Raw genomic sequence first — 5,374 nt, 5'->3', positions numbered from 1 at the left:
TTTCGATGCTATCGTTCGTCTATTTGCCAAGCGATACAATTTCTTCTAACCAAGATCAGTTTAAGAAAACTAAAGTTAGACGTCGTATAGTAACAACGGCACAAAAAGAAGCTGCTCTAATTGAATTCATAGAAGAAAATCCTCACGTGAGTCAATGGCAAATCGCAAGACAAATGTAGACTAATCAGAGTTCGGTTTTTAACGTCTTGAGGCTAGCCGATTTCAGCTGTTCCAGTTCAAAATGAAGATCAATTGAACGAAAGGATCGTGGTGTCGTACAGATCTTTATAATTATAACGCCCGAGATTCTAATTAGACTACGTATGTATGAGCACTTATCATAGGATACCTACCTATTTATTTATTTTCTTTTCTTTATATTTAGTTAAAGATTGAATAAATTACTTTCTATTTTGTTTGAATTTTGCTATTATTAGTTGCTTGGCGTCTTTGTTGTCATTTATGACATAGTGCGATTTTTGTATCGTTGTATTTACTATTTAAAGGGTTAATAGATTGATCAAAGTTGCTTTCGATGTGTATAATGTGTTGTCTACACGAAAGTATTCAGGCACAGCATAGATATCAATCAGTAGAGACGGCTCGCCGTTTTTCGTGACCCGTTTTCGTGGGTGGTCGTTCGCTTTATGACCGAATGAGGGCGCCCAACTGACGTCTAAAATAAAGTCCCTAGATAACCAAAGTACCGCAATTGAATGTTTCAATGTGTTAGAGAGAGAACGTATATTTCGGACACAATATGGCGACCGACAAACGTCAATGTTAATTGTCAAACGCTCTTTAACGCATCACCTCGTGGCGTAAGTCCTGTTTTGCAAAGTTGTTTGTGTTTTTTGTAAAGTTGTTTGTGTTTTTTGCAAAGTTGTTTGTGTTTTTTGTAAAGTTGTTTGTGTTTTTTTGTGGTGTTTTATGACTTTTATTTTAAAATGACAAGTTGTTCTGTTCCTTTGTGTAAAAATAAAAGCCGATTGTTTCGTCTTCCAACAGGTAGGTTACAACTAAGTTTTCAATTGAGTTTTCTCAACTAATTTAAATTGTTGCAGGTGTTAGTAATAGGTCTAGAAGAGAGATGTGGAAGAATTTAATAGGCCGGGACGATTTGAACGACAACTCCAGAATTTGCGAAGTAATTTGCTAAAGCTTGAATATGTAATTGCACAATGTTAAATACCATTTACTTTTAGTTACATTTTTCTGAACAACAATTCGAAGCAAAGCGAGCAGATGGAAGGAAACTATTGCGGCCGAAATTTTGTTAATAAACTGGTATTGCAAGGTTTCTCATCTATATTTTTTACTCACCCCTTATGTTTATCAATGGCATTTAAGTGCACTGAACAAATAACGCTTAAACATAAATAAATGTTTATTTGAAAAAAATCTACATTTACGCTTTGTACGCAAGTATCGAGTCCGTTAATTTTTATTTATTTATTTTGAATTTGGCGCGGACACAATATGGCGCCCAATTGCGGTACTTTATATATCTAGTGACTTTAGTCTAAAATATTTGAAATTTGGCAGTTTTGTTACAATATTTTTGCCGGTTTTGCTTGTTTAAGACTGCTTTTCCAGTAGAATTGTACAAATAGTATAAAAATGTAATTTTCACAATAAAAGGTAAAATCTTTGTCCGATGAATTTTCATACAGGATCCCTGTTGTGCGCCTTATTCTCTCCCTCGTGTTTGGAATTCTTGGAAAAGATAGTAAACATAACACACTTTTTGTTTAAAAAGTCGTCGCAAACGAACAACAACGGTGGTTATGAAATAAATATAAAAAATTTATTATATATGATTCCGTTGTTGTGGTAAAATTAAATATAAAAATAATAAGAAACAAACTACACGTAACAAAAAATTATATAAGCAGACCTTCACTCAATAAACAATTTTTTTATTCATCATGTATATATATATTTTTTTTGACCTACACAATCTTGAGTTTTATTTTGAGACGTTGCTTAACCCATAAGCAGTCGCACGTGGGTAAAAATGACCCAAGCCGTACATTTTGTCAAATATCTTTTTTCGCTTAATCCCTATGGACTTCCGGTTTCATGATTTCCTTAATTATTCTTACCTGCGTCGACCCATACCAATTACCTGCACTTTATGCGAGTCGACAAATATGTATTTTTTTTTGTAATAATTTTTTTTAAATAAAAATTTTACTTTATATGATATTACGCTTACGGGTTAAGTTGTTAGGTAAAATGCGTTTTTTTCGTAAAATTTTTGAAATTATTAAACAATTTAACAGGTGCTGTTCTTATTTTTATATTTATTCTTGTTTAAAGTAATTACCATAATTACAATATCATGCCTGTCTGTTTATTTCTCTACTTTTTTTTAGCTTTCTACATATATAAATAAGAGGGATACTTTCTTTAATAACTAAAAGAGTCTATTCTCGAAAAATATTTAGTCCTCATAAAATACTCCTTTACCTACGGTCCATTACAAAGTGTACCATTTCCGGATTTGTAAATGCTAGCTTTAAATTTACAAATGCCAAAGGTGAAAAAATTAATAGAAACAAAATAATTTGACAGCATTAACTTTTTTCCTTTTTGTAATTTAATTTTTATTTTATTTATTTATTTTTTATTAAATAAACCTCTTTCTTTTTAGATGTATTTATTACATTATTTTTACAATGATAATTAAACCTCAAGTATTCAGGGAAAGAATGTGCGAATTGTCAAATTGTATAAGTAATAAAATAAAAACTGTAACAAATCATCGTGTTTATAATTTAAATATCGACTTTTTTTTCTTATTGCGATTCACGATTATACGATTTGAGCAAACTACACAGTTTGCAATATTGCGTACACGAATCAATTTTTGAAATTGTAAATGAAGTGATACTTTTTAAATTGGGTGGCGACATCTAGGAATAGTTTAGGCAACGACCACCCATGACGACTTAAAATTCGGGTCAGAAAGAACAAAGGCGCCGACACGAGCTGTCTCTACTGATTGATATCTATGCTGTGATTCAGGCGTGAACAGATAAAATAATAATTATCCTGTGTAAACATAAACACTTTCAAGTTGTTTTACTTATCGAGCATAAGCTAAGGACGTATAGTAATGGAGGACTTTCATATTTTGTCGACGTTTTATGACCCCTAGACAAGGCCGTAGCTAGGGGAAGTCCAGGGGATGTTGAGCTTCCTATAGAGAAATTTTTTCCTCCCCTCGACCTAGACAAGTTATAATTAACCAAATGTAAATTATAACATCGAAAATGAAAATAAAATGCAATGTTTTATTTAATAAGCGGTAGTTAGAGCAATAAAAAAGTCTGGACCATCGGCATTGTGATCCGGTTATTGCAATTCGTACAAAATGTTGGTTTTTTATTTTGGCGAAAATTATACCACAAAAGTACAGTTTCTGGCAAGGGATAGAGCGGATCAGAAGAAACAGAAGGAAGAATGTTTAACGTAGCTACACAAAAACGAGAAGAGGTGCAATCAGCACACGACATGTGGTTCACGCTGCGAAAACATTTGAGAGAAAAAGCATGGCGTCGCAGGTGATTCTACGGAAGAATCTTCTGACAATGGAGCTAAATGTAGGAGCAAATTCAATGAATACACACTTCATCAAGTTTGACAAAATAATTCGCCAACTGTGGTCAACTGGAGCGAACCTCAAAGAAAGTGATTGTGTTATTTGCTGTTAACAATGCTGTCTGAATATGACACTGTGGTCACTGCTATTTAGACGTTGTCATCAGCTTTGTCAAAAACAGACTCCTAGATGAAGAATCCAAGAGATCTGGGGCACGTCGAATGACTCAGAAGGAAACAGAACTCCTAGCTATATTCATAGCGCCTGCAGCGGGAAAAAAGGTGAATGCACGTCCAAAATTTAAATGTTTTAATTGTGGCATGGTCGGATACAAAAAGGCGGATTGCAGGAAGCAAAAACTGAGAACAGGCATATGTCTGTGAAGTAAATACCGAACTGTGCTTTGTTGGACTTACCCAAGACCATGCAGATAACTTATGGTATTTGGATTCTGGATGCACAGAACATTTGACAGAGTCGTGATTTTTTGTAGAACACTCGCAAAATAAGAAGTGCAAGATCAGGCACATTCTTGATTGCTAGAGAAACGGAGGATCTTCTTGTTAAGGCTATCGTAAATGAGCAAAGAACTCATGTTTCCGTTAATAATGTGTTTTTATTCCAAACTTGGAGTTTAATTTACTGTCAGTACGAAAATTGGAAATGTTTGGTCTGAAAATTGTATTCGAAAATGAAAAGGGAAATATTTACAATAAAAACAAAGTGATCATGGTGGCACATGAGAAGAGAAACTATATAAATTGGCCTTCAGTTCACTAGATGTCGAGTGTTCTCCTGTTAAACCAGTCATTAAAGAAACCTGTGAATTACAACACAAAAGATTGGGAAATATCGGATCGGCAAAACTGGTCACGAAAAAGTAAATCTCCAGTCGAGAACAAGAGTAACTAGACCACTGCAACTTGTGCATAGTGATTTAATGGGGCCAATTTAAAATGGGGCATATAATGGAAAAATATATGTTTTAACTTTCATCGATGATTACACACACGTTGTCGTAGTTTATCTGCTCATGCAAAGTCTGAAGCTTTTGAACATTTCAAAGAATATGAGGCGATGGTGAATAGCTACCTCAAAAGAAAAAGACGCAGATTCCGATGTGACAATGGGCGAGAATATCTGTCAGGTAAAATGATGAAATATTTCAAGAACAAAGGCATTCATTACGAATTAACTATTAGGTACACGACCAGTGTTGGGCAGTATCTAGATACTTGTATCTAAATAAAGTATCTAGATACATTTTTGGGTATCGAGAATCTGTATCTAGATAAAATCGAATTTAAAATTAATGGCGCAGATACAGATACATTTTTTTATTTCACTTTTTTTTTCAGTAGTTATTAGTTGAGTTATACTAGTAGTAATTTTTGATACTTCATGTTGGTGATTTTGGGCACATAAACAAAAATAGAGGTAAGAGATCCACTAATAGTGTTCTGTCACGGAAATTTTCATATTTTAAATACCACCATTTCCTACATTGTAGCCTTCAGTACTTATACATCTTTAAATATAATCCTGAGGGGTAATAAATCTAAGCCATGGTAAGATGGTATTTTAAAAACCATAAACCACAATTCACTATTCACTGCGTTTCACTCTTATCGGGGCAATGCATTTTATCTGTGTACCTGAGCAATCCGGGTCCGGTAGGCCCGCTGGTTGTATTTGTGTTATTAAATAAGAGTAATTTTATAGTAAAAATATTTGTTTAAGGTATGTTATTATTTTTAGAAAATAATA

At 33.6% G+C, this 5,374-nt stretch overlaps 1 long non-coding RNA gene across 1 annotated transcript; it reads left to right on the top strand.

Moving 5' to 3' along the window:
• Positions 1–697: 697 nt before the first annotated feature.
• LOC135146395 (uncharacterized) lies at positions 698–1,300 on the top strand. The gene is made up of 3 exons (XR_010283806.1): positions 698–1,008; positions 1,065–1,147; positions 1,206–1,300. It is a non-coding gene; the product is annotated as an uncharacterized LOC135146395 (long non-coding RNA).
• The last annotated feature ends 4,074 nt before the right edge of the window (positions 1,301–5,374 follow it).

Source organism: Zophobas morio, unplaced genomic scaffold (assembly GCF_036711695.1).
Source record: "Zophobas morio isolate AGI-343-1 ecotype UQ-CSIRO unplaced genomic scaffold, CSIRO_AGI_Zmor_V1 ptg000005l, whole genome shotgun sequence".
Taxonomy (NCBI): domain Eukaryota; kingdom Metazoa; phylum Arthropoda; class Insecta; order Coleoptera; family Tenebrionidae; genus Zophobas; species Zophobas morio.
This window is presented reverse-complemented; position numbering and strand designations above follow the sequence as displayed.